Source organism: Lutra lutra, chromosome 7 (assembly GCF_902655055.1).
Source record: "Lutra lutra chromosome 7, mLutLut1.2, whole genome shotgun sequence".
NCBI classification, from domain to species: Eukaryota; Metazoa; Chordata; class Mammalia; order Carnivora; family Mustelidae; genus Lutra; species Lutra lutra.
In genome coordinates this window covers 74283395-74297374 of record NC_062284.1, presented here as the reverse complement: position 1 = coordinate 74297374, position 13980 = coordinate 74283395, and positions in this window count along the sequence as shown.

Genomic DNA, 13980 nt, shown 5'->3' with positions numbered 1-13980 from the left:
CAGCAAGTTTCAGGCGAAACATCTTTTTTTTGCCCCCCAGAGCAGAAACCTGGATGAATAGAGCAGAAGCCTGCCCTGATTGCTAGAGACTAGAGATATCACTTGAACCTACCATATCTTAGTGCAGGTGGCCCAAGGGAAGGAGACAGGGCACACTGCTTGCTTATGTAAGCCACCATCAGTTTAGCTCTTCCTCAGGAGAGGTAATAAGGAAGTGGAGTGAAGGGTGGTTGTTTCCTCACCAGTCCTTTTGAAAGGGCTGAACTATACAGAGTGTCCTCTTCTATGAGCAGAAGCAAGAATGTGTAGAAAAGATAAGAAAGGTCCCACTTGCAAAAGTTTGTGAGGCCCATGGAGTTCCTTGGGAGCTGGTGGGACAAAGCCAAAGAAATAATGATTTGTGACGCTTGTTATGACCCTTCTACACATAGATATACGAATACCTTGGAAATCCCAATCCATATTTTGGAGGCCCTCCTGAAGGGATTCTAATATTGTAAATTCTGATGCCCCCCCAAGGTGGGTATGGGATTTCCCACTTCTTGCTTTCAGGAATGACTCATAACCATGGTGACCAAATGCTTCATGGCTGGGATCCTGGGGTATAGGGTCTTGAGATACCAACCAGGGGAAAGGAGATGAAACCTCTTTGCTTAGTTGGATCCCTGGGATGGGCCCCTGAGGCCCTAAAACTTCAGGCAGAGAGATCCTACCCGTTTCCTTTGTGAGCTTCCTAAGAGCTGGTACGATTTACATTCTCTTGAGAAGGATCGTCTGTCTTGGAAGCTCATCTGGAAAGCAACATATGGACACTAGCTTGTTTCCAAAACCACAGAGGAAATCCACGGCAGATGTCATCTCCTCCTTTCCCCAGAGCCCTAGGAAAAATGTCCTTGGAACAGGACTGAAATTCACGGAATAGGCGATTGGTCAGGCAATGGAGCCCAGGATAATGGCCACATTGTAGAGCAAGTGCAGAAATGGCCAATTTCTGAGACAGAAGAGGAAAAAAAAATGAAAGGGCAATGGGCATGGAGGCTGGATGGAGGCTGTGACTGGGAAAAAAAACTCTTGCAAGCCTACTGAGTAAGTGGAGAGCAGCAAGGATCTGCCCAGTAAATTCCTAAATGCCCAAAGGGCAGGAAAATAAAACCTCAGCATTCACATTGATAATGAAAAAAATCCTGCAGGAGTGCAGGAAAAGGGGATGCCTTTGGGAAGGAGGGAACCATTATAGCGGCTCTAGGATGGAGATAGGAGAGTCTGAGCTTGTTGGATGCTTTTGGATTGTCTTTAAAACTGCAGAAAAGGGAGAAGATGGTTCTCAGAAGGAGGTGACCAGCAGGGGTGGGAGAGGGTAAGATCACCAGGGAATATGGGAGGGGTCCCCAGGGGAGGAAAGATACATCTATTCCAATGATGCTTCCAGGGAAGAATAGAGGCAAATGACAGTACACCTTGGACAGAGTGGGGAAAGTCGACAGATAGCATCTTATTGTCACCATTCTCTCTGTGAGGTAGGCAACAAGATCATTGTTTAGAGTGAACCAAGACCATTGTGACCCAGAGGTTAGAGGATTGGGAAACACCGAGTGAGTCTCACAGAAACCCAGAGAAGAGGGTGTGGGAGTTATCAATCCAACTCTTTATGTGACAGCTGAGGACACTGAGGCCCAGAGAGGTAAAAACAATTGCAGAAAGGGACTCTCAGCAGACAGCTCATTCCTAATCCAGGGTTATTTCTATGGCTCCCAGGTGGGAAAGTAGGCAGGGAGACAATCAGCTGAATCTCCTAGAGTCACCAGCCTTCCAAGGGATGAGCTCTTGGCCAACCTCCTGGACCACTGGGCATGATGTTTACCTGCCCACCCCCCAACTCCTGAGGCAAAAAACTCTCTTCTCCTGCTTCTCAGGATGCTCCAGTGCTGGTGACAAAGATGGAGGAAGGACCTCCAGGAGATGGGGACAGTGGAGGAAATGGACTACAGAGGCAGCATTTGTAGGCAAAGCTGCTGCTTGTATGTGCCAGCCTCACAGGAACCCAAGGGTAAGAGTTTCAAAACAAGTTTGTGGCTAATTTAAAAAAAAAAACAAAAACCCAAAACCAAATAGATTTTAGTTCAGTAACTGCTCAGCAACAACTCTGCCCCATAACCTGATATGCCCTACACTAGAGCTGTCTCAGAATTCTGTTTGTCAACTAGTGCCTGGACCTGTGAGACCTCCTAGAAGCCCAGACTTTGTTCTCCTATCCAATCACCATCTGGTTCCCAGGGCAAAATATGGTATATCCACCTAGAACAACCTCTAGGCCTGGTGGGGGACATCAGAGCCTCAAGGAGAAGCCAGCCACCATAGTGTTCCCCTGATGATGTAGCTGGTGCCTGGAGAGCTGAGGAAGGGCAAAGTCCCCTCCCAGTCCTCTAGTTGCCCTGACCCCATGGAAGGAGGACAGAACTGAGGTCTTGGCCCATGCGCTAATGAACTCTGACCTCTGGCTCTGCTGACTTGGCTAGAGACCCAGCATACCCTCCACCCCCGGATCCCACCTCCCAGGCCCCTCAAGGGATACAGTGGGGCCCTTCCCACCCTCCTGATCCCAGTTCCTGGACTGTGTAACCACAGACACAGTGAGAGGAAGGGCCCATGGACAGCATGTGGCCCATGCAGCAAACAGTCCTGAATCCTCACCATGAGGCTGGAGGCCACCGGTATGCCCTTTGGTGCCAACTCCATAGCCACAGACGTGGGGAGCAGCAGGACAGTTTTGCTGGTAGTGTAGACTGCCAGCATCTAGGAAGGAAAAGGAATCCGGAAAAGTGCACTGCAGGTGGGAGGAGGGCTCCAGCCAACCCTCCTGAGCTGTGAAGGATTGACATGTCTCCTCCTGCACCTCCCCCCTGCTGAGACGTGTCTCCCACTCCGCCCCTAGGAACAATATCTGAGCAGGATCTGGAGGAAGCCCCAGAAGGCAGAGGCAACGTCTGCCCATGCTCACTTGACCCAGAGAGAGGAGCTTCTGTGCCAGGTCCAGAAACTGTACTGAAAGGTCCTGAGGTTGGATCCTTGCTGTACCATGAACTGGCTGACCTTGGTCTCCATTTCATCCCCTGGCTCATGGAGTGTAGACACTGCTCGACAGATACAGGGGTGTCCTGTTGGGACACTGAGAGCCTGTGCTGCCCCCTGGTGTGAATTTAACTCCTATTCTATTCTATTCTATTCTATTCTATTCTATTCTATTCTATTCTATTCTATTCTATTCTTTAATTTCCCCCCTGGTGTGAATTTTAAAAAGAACTCTCCAGTGAGCTGATACAATCCCACAGAAGCCTGACTTGGTGAATACAAATGTTAAGCCTCCAGGGTCGGCAAGCAGAGCACAGGCTGGATTTCAGCCTTGACTTGTCTCTGGATTCAATGCCCCTGCACAGCGGAAAAACCTTACAATTGTATGCAGTCGCCCTGGGGTTGTGGGCAATGAGCATAACTATAAACGTGGACAGGATGAAGTGCCAGGCTGAACATTTGAATTTTATTTTCACACAGGATCAATACTCACTTCCCCTACCCCACACTGCACTGTCCTTTCCAAGCTCCCCACTGACTGTTTGAGGGGCATGGACAGCAGCAGTGACAATCAGCACCACAGAACTTTCCCTGTGAGGAGACAGACAGGTGTGACCAGGTGGAAGGTAGGTGCAACTGAGAAGCCAGATGATTCTAGAAAATGGGCTTCCTAGTGCTGAGGAGGCAGAGCTGAGGCATAAGGAGAGAAGGGAGAGTGCAGACGGTGCTGGGGGCTCTGGGCAGGTTGGACCTGGGCAGGTGCTGCCACAGTCTCCCCTGCTGGGAAACCCCAGGACTTGCTGGAACCAGTCACTAGGGCAGAGATGAACCAGCAGCTAGATCTCTGGAGGATAGACCCAGGAGCTTGGAGTCAGCTGGGTACAAGGTTGGAGCAACCCCGACAAAGGCCACTCCCATAGGAGTCACCTGAGTTCCAAATAGAAATCTAGAGCAGGAACAGGAACTGATTGCTGACTAACACAGGAAAAGATGAAGAACAAGAGGGAGGAGAAAGTTGGAGAGCAGGGGAGGGACCGAGGGGCTTCCTCTGGCTTTGCTGGAGGGGTTCAGCACTCTGGGTTATCCCGTGAGGCCCCTGTTTTTTGCAGCTGCCTCTGCCATTGTCAAGGACAGAGCATGTCAGAGGCTCCTCTGTGGGTTTGGAATGCACCCTCCACATTCTCTCCCAGTGGTCCCTTTCTCTCTGTTGGCCATATCCTCTAGGGACCAAGTAGCTTGAAGATGTGGTTCAGGAGGCAACAGGAGATAGGGTTGGCATCCAAGGCACACTCCTACCTGCTGCCCTTGGAATACTCCACTTAGGCACCCCTTCTCCAAGTGTCCCCTTGGTATAGGGCAGAACAAGACACTTACCCCAACTCCAGGGGCCCTCCCTGTCCTTAGCCACTCTTCTCTATGTAGGGCAGCAGCCAGCTTAGCAGCAGGATCAGGCATCACCTTCAAATCTGGGGTCTGATATCAGAGCAGGGGCAGAGGGCAGTTGTCAGGGACCCTGGCCCCTCTGCCAGCTGTCAGTCCCACAGTCCAGAGCGGCTTTGGAGGGGAGCTGGGGGTATGCACTGCTGTTCTCTGTGTGGCCCTAGGGTGGAGGAGAAAGGGTCTGAGGGGCCTGCTCTGCCCAGTACTTAGCCTAAGATCCTCCTCATAGTCATTTGCTGCACAGATTCTCCTCAGGGCCCATTATGCTCCAGAAAAGCACAGCAGTGAAAACATATCCGCAGAGAACGTTAGGAAAGCTGGCACAGTGGCGTGTGCTTTCATAAGGAGAGTGAGAAGTCACACTGTGTAAACACCAGCTCTGTGTGGGGCACTGTTCAGGGGTGATGCTGAAATCTGAATGTCCTACAGAAGCTGGAGGCTGGGCTGGGGAGAGCGAGCATGGAGCTAAGCCAGGAAGGCCAGAGAATGTGAGGATGAGCGGAAAAGGTGGGGCGGGGTCTGCAAGGACAGAAGGCAGGAGCTGTCAGCCGAGGAAGACTCTGTGAGGAGGGAATGGCTCACCCTGCCCACAGACCCATCTCTGCCGACACGGTCAGGAGAAGGTGCGGGTCAGGACTGTGCCGACCCCTCCCAGGGGGCATTCAGGACAGCAGGGGCAGGAGGGCAGGGGCAACAGAAGCCCCTAGAATGCTTGGTGGATTCTAACCAGACAGCAAGTCTGAATGGGGGTCCCTCCTCTCAGCTGTGTCTGTGTACAGGTGAGGCATCCCTAGGACAGCCAGACTGAAGGGATCAGAGTGAGTGTCCCAGACTGGGACAGCCTCAGAAACCTGAGCCAACAGAGAAGCTCTGGCCTGGAGCAGGGTGTATCCCCTCAAATCTGGGGCTTGCAGTAGGGCTCCAGTAGGGTTCCAGTCTAGTAAGACTGATCCAGGTGTGCTCCACTCAATAGAACCAGGGACTGTGGCCTGAAGGTACATGGGTGGCAGCTGGGGACACATGCAGGTGTTCCCAGGAGCAGAGATGGGAGGTAGGGAGAACCTCATAGTTCCATGCTCCCAGGCTTCACCTTGTCCCACATCTGCTTATGGCCCTCAGAATGCTCCCCACCAGGGCACTGACTTCAGTGTTATGCACAAGGAAGTTGTCCCCCCTTGCTCCCAGTGCTCCAGGGCCTGGGGGAGGCAGAGGCAGCACGGAGGGTGAGGAGGAATCGAAGTGACTTCCCACCACAGTTATCTGGGAAGGCTCCCTACTGGATGGGTCCTGGAACACAGAGCAGCATTTCTGGAGACTTCACTGGGGCCTCAGGTTGATTTCTTTCACCCTAAGACTTACTCTGAGAGAAAAATGAACAGTGCCCAAGTCACAACCCAGCACTTGAACTGAGCTCAGGGCTCCCAGCCCTGTAGGGCTCTTTTCTCTCCCACTTTGTACTTCCAGGCAGACCCCTCTTCTTAGCCCTCCCTCATTTCTGAAAATCTTCACACTCTAAGCCCCATATACTTGGAGTCTTTTCTCTGGAAAATATATGGAGATAGTTCCCATTCCCACAGTGGCCATGATGGGCTCCCCAGCCTGGTATCTCCTTGTTGGAGCCCACAGTTCTGCCCCTCTCATGGACGTTATGTCAGCATCACTGGGCTTCAAGTGTCAGTCCCTTCAGGGTTCCCCAGGGCAGAGCCACAGTTGTGGTTAGGAATGTGGGTTTGGGAGTCAGGCAGCTCTTAGTTCAAAATTATCCCTACCACTTAACCTCCCCAGGTCTGTTTCCCACCATAAAGCTGTTATAACAACATCGAGTGCCTCACATTCTAATGTGACAGGGTGTTAGTATGTGCCTGGCACATAGTAAATATTCAAAACTATGTTAAGGAGAAGAGCATTTTAACTTCGAGCCCTCCTCCCCTGGGCTGGATCTGTGCATTCTCATCTCAACCCCTACCTCGCTGTGGCCCCTCACCGTGGCTACAAGCCGCTCCCAGTCCCCGGGCTTCCCCACGTGGCACACAGTGCCCATCATGCTCAGCCCCTCCCCCTGCAGTGGGGGAGAGACACAGCGAGAGAGGGAACACAAGCAGGGGAGAGGAAGAAGCAGGCTTCCTGCTGGGCAAAGAGCCTGATGCAGAGTTCAACCCCAGGGAATCATGACCTGAGCTGAAGGCAGATGCTTAAAGACCAAGCCACCCAGGTACCCCTCCATGGGTTCTTTATGGTGGCGTCTCTGTGGTGTCTCCAGTGGATGTCCTAACTTCACTTCAGTCTCACAAAGAATATGCAGAGTTTTCCTCAACCCCTTCCTCAGACCAGCTTCCCAATTCTTCAGAGGGCCACTCCATCATCACGACAAACATGGTCACACCAAAGTGGTTCTTGTTTAGAAGATCACCAAAGTCAGGGGCACCAGAGTGGCTCAGTGGGTTAAGCATCTGACTCTTGATCTCAGCTCAGATGAGATCAAGAGCCCCACGTTGGGCTCTATGCTGGGTATGGGGCCTACTTAAACAAACAAACAAAAATCATCAAAGTCCCATGCAAGGAACAGGGCTCACTTCTCCATTCCTTGCCTCCTTCATCCATTACCTGACCATGTCCCTTGTGTCTGCTTGTGTCTAGTCTCCACCCCTCCCTTTATACTGTGCAGTCACCACCATAGTCCTAGTCTTCATTTTGTCCACAGTTTATGGCAACCTTCTCTGCCCTCAGTCTTTGCCTCACCCTGGACCCCAGGCATGTCTTCACTATGGTTCTCATGGGCCATGTTTCCCTCTAGCCCCATATGCTTCTCATCCAGCATAGACAAAGCCCAGCAGCTCCCCTCTGGCTTGGAGACTTTTCGAGGGGTGCTCCAGGCAGCCCTCCAGCCCTGTCCCCCTGTCCCCAGTCCATGCCGCAGGAATAGCTCAGGCCCATCTGCTCCAAGACCCCACTGGGAGTTTGTCATTCTTCTCATAGCCTCATCTCAAAATGAGTCTCCCTCCTAATGCAGCCCTGGTTCTGCCTCCTGTCCTGCCAGCATCCCCTGCCTTCTGGAGAAGATTGAAAAATAGTAATAAGGATGATAATAGCTCCTGTCTATTGAGTGTTTCTGTGGAAGGGGCCATACTAAGCATTCCACATGCATTGCCTTCTGTCATCTTCTCCTTGCTCCTGTGAGGTAGACACTGTTATTTTCACTCTCATTTGAAAGATGAGTCTACTGAGGGGCACGCTCTCAAGGCCATAAAAGGAGAAATGCTGGTTCAGTCTGAGGCTAGTCAGAATTCAAGTTCAATATTTCCTGTCATTCCTGGCTGTAGAATCCTTGGGTTGACCTTTCCTGAAGCCCCACAAATATCTTTCTATCCTCATTGCCCTAAGAAGTCACTTACTTTTGACCTGTAGAGCACTTGTGGGTAAAACAGTCTATAAGAGAAAATGATAAAAATTCATTTAAAGGGTTGATTGATATTTCTAAAATCTATTTAAACTGTTCATTTGTTTGAAGAAGCATCTACTCTTTTGTACCTTTCACTCCTGCCTCTTAATAAGCCAGTCTTGTGCTTAGCCTTTAGTCTGTGCAATTCAACAAGTGGTACCTGGGGACAGAGAACATATAAGGCTTCTCTCTGACCTTGGGACATGTATGGTCTCATTTTGGAAAACGATTCCACAGCAAGTGATTAATGACAATGTGACAATAAGCAGTCAGACTTCCAGCTATCTAATGTAAGGACTGAGCGTGGTTCCTTAGGAATAGAGAGTGGGAAAGGCCCTATGTAGGAAGAAGTTTGAGCAAGAGGAGGATGTGTTTTGGTGGAGAGGGCTGTGGGGCCCTCCACGCACTGTTAACTTGTGGAATGGTGAGGTGGGAACATACAACAGCTAGAACAGAGGGATGGGTGTTGTGGGCTGAATGCTTGTGCCCCCACGTCATATGTTGAAATCTACCCCCAATGTGATGGGATTAAGATATAGTGCCTTTGGGAGATGATTAGGAATAGATGAGGTCCTATGGGTAGAGCTCTTAAGAATGGGATCAGTCTCCTCATAAGAGTCACGAGAGAGATTGCTTCCCCTCTCTGATCTCTGAGGATACAAGATGCCAGCAGTCTGCAATCCAGAGGCAGACCCTCACTGGAACCCAACCATGCTGGCACCCTGATCTCAGACTTGCAGCTCGCAGAATGGTGAGAAATAAATTTCTGCTGTTTTTAACCAGTCCAGTTTATGGCATTTTGTTACAGGAACTCAAACAGACTAAGGCATGATCCTTGTCAGGGAAGCTTGATAAACGACAAATCATCATACTCAAAATTTATTCTAGGTCCCAATTAATAGAATTGGCTAATCACTTTTCTTCTATTGTCCAACTTTTATGCAGTTTAATTTTTCTTCCATATTCTGTGTGGTCTGTCCTCGTCTTTTACAGCACTCTTGAGAACCCTGCCCAAGTGGAGAATTAAACTTATAGTGTAATAAGTTCGTTGTTTGAAAATGGTCATGGAGCCTCACTCTTGGCTACCTGGACAAAGAGCCAGCTGGGACCAGGGACTCCCCCTTCTCCCAGCGGGAAATGTGTGATGTTTTCTGACACCAAACGTGTGGTTTTTTCCAACACGAAATACTTGTCATTTCCCACACCAGTTCTCTTACACCAACTGGGTGTCCAACAATTCAGTCCACTTTTGACACTAACTAGAGGTAACACAGATCCTACAGGTTAAGGACTCGGCCCCACATGTCTGCCCACCTTAGATGCCAGCTACAAAAAAAGTACTCAAGAATGACTCCAGGGGTGCCTGCGTGGCTCAGTCAGTTGGGTGTCTGGCTCTTGATTTCGGCTCTGGTCATGATCTGAGGGTTGTGGGATCATGCCCTGCATGCCAGTGCTCCTTTCCCCCTTCCTCTGTCCCTCCCCCTGGTCTCTCTCTCTCAAATAAATACATAAATCTTAAAAAAAAAAAAAAAAGAATAACTCCAAAGTCTGAAGCCTGGGCAATTGGAAGGATGAAGTTACCATCATCTGAGGTAGAGAAGCCTGCTGTTGAATCAGGTTTGGGGAAAACAGGAGGAGTTTGGTTTGGAGACTGTATTAGTTATCTAATTGCTACATAACAAAGTACTCCAATATTTGGTGATTTCAGACAACCATTTATTATCTTGGAGTTTCTGTGGTTTGGGAATTCAGGAGTGGCCAGCCTAGGTAGTTCTGGCTCTGTGTTTCTCATAAGGTGTCTTTTGGGATGTCACCAGCCTCTTGGTCTCATACATCCCCTCCACTCTGTCGGGAAATCCTACTGATTCTATCCCTCTCTATGTATCAAAGCATAATAGTGTCTCCACTTGCACTGTCACCACCTAGTGGGAGCCACTGCCAGCTCTCTCGCCTGAAGTCTTGCCTCAACATAGGGGTCTGAGTAATCCTTAAACACTTGAGCCAGAGCAGGCAGTTCTTTTTCTTAAAACTTGCAGTTTTGGGGATGCCTGAGTGGCTCAGTTGGTTAAGCATCTGCCTTTGGCTCAGCTCATGATAGCAGCATCCTGGGATCAAGTCCCACCTCAGGCCCCCTGCTAAGGGGGAGCCTGCTCTTTCCTCTGCCTACTGCTCCCCCTGCTTGTCTGCTCTCTCTCTGACAAATAAATAAAAGTAAAATCTTAAAAACAAAAACTTGCATTTTTTTTAATCATTCAGAGTAGAAACCTGTCTTAGTCCACTCGGACTGCTATAAAAAAAAAATTCCATTGATCAGTGGCTTTTAAACAACAAAAAATTTATTTCTCCCCATCTGGAGGCCGGGAAGCCCAACAAAATCAAAGTGTTGGCAAAGGCAGGCTTGCTGGTTCATAGCTTCTTCTTGCTATAACCTCACATGGTGGGAGGGATACAGGAGTTTTCTCAGGCTTCTTTCATAAGGGCACTGATCCCATTTGTGAGGTCCCCTTGTGACCTGAGCACCTCCCAAAGGCCCCACCTCCTAAGAGCATCAACTTGGGGTTCATTTCAACATATGAATTTCAAATGTGAATAAACATTCACACCATAGCAAAGTCCAAATCATTACCATGTTCTAGAAAGCTCTAAATGATCTGTGCTACTCCCTTATTTCTCTGACCTCATTGCCACTCTCTGCCTAGCCACACAAGTTCCTCAAACATGCTCAACACAGTCCTACCTTAAGGCTTCTTCATTGACTGTTCCCTCTGCCTGAAATGCTGTTCCCCCAGATACCTGCACACTTATCATTTTCCCTTTCTGAAACTCTTTGCTTAAATATCACTTCCCAATGAAGATAAACCTGGCCACTCTCTGTTCTCCCTCTCCTTCCAGCACTCTGGATACCTCTTAAACTGCTTTACTTTTTCTTTTCCACCATGCTCTACTTCCAAAATACTATTTAATTTACTTATTTATTATGTCTCCTGTTTATTGTCCATATCACCTGCTAGAAAGTAAACTCCAAGAGTGCACTGATCTTTGTTTTGTTCACTGATATATCTCAAGTGCCAAGAATAGAGACTGACACATAGTAAGTACTCAATAAATATTTGTTGAATGAATGAGTGCATGAATGGTCAATCTGTATGTTCCTACACAAGAGCTTTACGCATTTGTGCATTTTTAATTGAAAGCTCTCAATTTCAAAGTTATTTCTGTTGGGGTCCGTTATCAAAGGAACGAGACTGAGACAAAGTGAAAGTTATGCAAAGCCTTATTCTATGCCAAGCATTAGAAGTTAGACTGACCGGCCAGGGGGACGAGACTAAGACAAAGTGAAAGTTATGTGAAGCTTTATTCTATGCCAAGCATTAGAAGTCAGACTGACCGGCCAGGGCCACCTCTGAAGAGAGCGACCCATTCCCGATCTCACAGGCTTGTTTTATAGGGCATAACTGCAGACCCAAAGTACGTGGCTTCCATTGTTAAGGTGTTTACTCCCAGAATTGATACCCGGAACCATACCAGGAACTACTGGGGCGTTTATTCCTGGAATGAAGTCCATGGATGTAAACAACAATATGGCTACCTAGGCAATATGGAGTTGCTCTGGCTAAGCAGGCCCTAATAGTTAAACAGGTTTTAACATTAAATTGGTCCTAACAATTTCAAACTTGTGTACCTAGGGGCATCTGAATGGCTCAGTTGGTTAAGCGTCTGCCTTCAGCTCAGCTCATGATCCCAGGGTCCTGGGATGGAGCCCTCTGTTGGGCTCCCTGCTCAGCAGGGCGTCTGCTTCTCCCTTTGCTTCTGCCTCCCTCTGTCCCTCTCTGTCTCTCATGAATAAATAAATCTTTTTAAATCTTTTTAAAAAATCTTGTTTACCTAAGGGAAAAAAAAACCTTAAGAATGCTCCGTAGCACCTAACATTAGTACCCACTAAGTTCCTGCACTGACCTTCAGCAAGTAGGAATGCTAAGACGTAGAGAGCAGGAGGGAAATCACAACCTTTAGATTCTCAAATTCTCAAGTGTTCAAGTTAAAGTCTAGCAGAAGAGCTGCTGCTGATGCAGCTGACATAGACTGTGTGGACTGGGAGTCTCGGGAAATTAATAATAAGTGTTCCAGCAAGACAAGGTAAGAAACAGATGTATCCATGGTTTCAAACATCCCTGACCCAAAATGGCATGAGATAGAACAGTGCTGTTCAGTGGAACTTATAATGTGAGCCACATATTATCATTTCAACAAGTAATCAATGTAAAAAGTTATTAATGGTACATTTTACTTTTTTTTATACCAAGTCTTGGAAATTCAATGTGTATTTTGCACTTATAGTAGTACTCAACTCAAGGTAGCCACATGTGATTAATGACTATCCTATTGAATAGTACAGATACAGGACATTTGTCAGATCAGGACAGTATATGAGATGATTCCTGTTGTGGTCCAGAAAATGTGGTCAACTTTGCTATAACTCCCCTTCTGAGAGTTTTGAAACAGAATACTCTACCAGTATCCATGGGCATCCACATAGATAGAATACTGTACTCTAAATCCAGATATATGCCTATTGAAGAGTTGTTCTAGTCTCCTGGTGTTCAGTGACATATGATCTAAAAGAACTGCAATAGCACAGAAAAACCTGTATGCTCTAAGCTTACATATATTTTGTCTAATCATTAAAATTAGGGTAAATCTGGAATGACCTAAACTTTTCACATGCAATTATAAGAACCTCAGTACCCCACTAAGACTACAATTCAAAATATGAAATATAGCTGGTAATGTGATCATTTTTAACACCAGAATAATGAAAACAACCTAAATTTCTTTTTTTTTAATATTTTATTTATTTATTTGTCAGAGAGAGAGTGTGTGTGCACAAGCAGGGTGAGGGACAGGTAGAGGGAGAAGCAGGCTCCCTGCTGAGCAAGCAGCTCAATGTGGGGCTCCATCCTAGGACCCTCAGATCATGAGCTGAGCCAAAGGCAGATGCTTAACTTACTGAGCTACCCAGGTGCCCCAAGGGTAGACATTTAGCTGAACCAAATGAAATTGCCACTTATATAGCCAGATAAATAGATAAAAACATGATTGATGGATAGAAATGTGTATAGGTAGGTAGATATAAAAACCTGGGATCATGACCAGAACTGAAGGCAGAAGCTCCACCGACTGACCCACCAGGTGTCCCAAAAAAAGCCCCCTAAATTTCTAAAAATGGGAAATGTTGAATAATTTTCCTTGATGGGGTATTAAACAGACATTTAATGAAGGGGTTTTTGTTTGTTTTTGAAGACTTTATTTATTCATTTATTTGTTTGAGAGAGTACATGTAAGTGAGTGAGGGGAGGGGCAGAGAGAGGGAGAGAGAATCTCAAGCTGGCTCCAGGCTGAGCACAAAGCCTGAAACAGAGCTCAATCCCAGGACCCTGAGATCATCACCTGACTTGAACCATGAATCAGCCACTTAACTGACTGAGCCACCCAGGCATCCCTAAAATGAAGTTTTAAAATACATGTAATAGTATGAGGAAAATACTTAAAATGCTAAGTGGAAAATCAGGACACAAAATTATGTATGCAGATATTGGACTAAAATTATATTAAGATAAAAAATACACATAGAAAAAAAGCAGAAAGTAAATATATCACAGTGAGATGAAGATGATAAATTAAGCCATACTTCTGCTTGCTCTCCACACTAAATCAGTAGAAAGTAAGAGGATAAGAGAAAGAAGAAAGAAAAAGAAAAAAACTGGGAGAATTAATAAAAGAAAACCTCACTGTAGTGGAGTCAGGAGGCCAGAAGGGGAATCTGTCATCCCTACCACTCACTGTAGATTACAGACCCCACCAGGAAGAGACTTACCTTGTACGTCTATATTAGTTTACAACCCCATAAGGCAAGAGAGAGGTTTTCTTTTTCCCAGCAACAGCCCAGCCAATGAGAGACAGTCACAACTCAGCCAATGAGAAGCCACAATTCTTGGAACTGCTCCCAACTCCCCCCTTTACTCTATAAAAGA